The 766-nt window shown below is 37.3% G+C and overlaps 1 long non-coding RNA gene across 3 annotated transcripts in view; it reads left to right on the forward strand.

The window, feature by feature from the left end:
• Positions 1–291: 291 nt before the first annotated feature.
• Positions 292–766, forward strand: part of LOC107989511 (uncharacterized) — a 12,993-nt gene continuing 12,518 nt past the window's right edge. For all 3 annotated transcript variants that reach the window (XR_003051674.1, XR_003051676.1, XR_003051675.1), the window contains exon 1: positions 292–500. This is a non-coding gene — a long non-coding RNA (uncharacterized LOC107989511). The remainder of the gene's footprint in view (positions 501–766) is intronic.

Here is a 766-nt window from a genome sequence, read left to right on the forward strand (position 1 = left end):
ATCAATACCTCGGCGGCCATCACATTCCTCCACAGTGTGGCCTTGTGTCACACACACTGTGTCACCTTCACCCTTTGACTGTAAAAGAGAAGCCTCATACACTTAAATACCGGTTCTTTGCCAGGCATGTCCAAAGAAATGGCTCAAAGACATTTTTTTTTCTCTAAATGTAACATACATCTAGACTGCTGTAAAATATATTATATTTTTGACAATTTAAAAACAAATTAATGAAGATATGAGTTTAAAATTGAAAATTGAGTTTATTTTCTACAACTTGTTAAAAACAAAATACAGGAAATAGAGAAGTTCAGTATTTATTTCCAGCATTTTAGTAGCATTGGCATGTTTAACCTGTTTTTTTTTCAGGATTCATCACCTCAGTGGACCCAAACTGGCTCCTTTATTCATCTGATTGGTTCCTGCACTCTTACTTTTATCATCCACTTGGTGTTGTTTACAGCAGAGTGAACTTCAAATCCTCACATGAAGCAGCAGTGGTGAGTAGAGTCTTAGAGGTTTTTGTCCCTTCACAGCACACTTTGGTAATAGGTTTATCATTTAGTCAGAAAAGCAAAGGCAGAAATAACACTCCAGGTGCTACAGAGGAGACATTTTAGAATTAAAGAAAATGCTAATCCCCAAATAGCTGAATTCTTAGCAGCAACTGGCAAATGTCAAGGAAGGAAGGAAAGTAAACTACATGTCATTGTGACATAGCACACCGTGAAATGTGACCCCCGCTTTTAACCCATCACCAAAGTCA

This window comes from Cynoglossus semilaevis, chromosome 14 (assembly GCF_000523025.1).
Source record: "Cynoglossus semilaevis isolate Cse_v1.0 chromosome 14, Cse_v1.0, whole genome shotgun sequence".
In the NCBI taxonomy this organism is placed as follows: Eukaryota; Metazoa; Chordata; class Actinopteri; order Pleuronectiformes; family Cynoglossidae; genus Cynoglossus; species Cynoglossus semilaevis.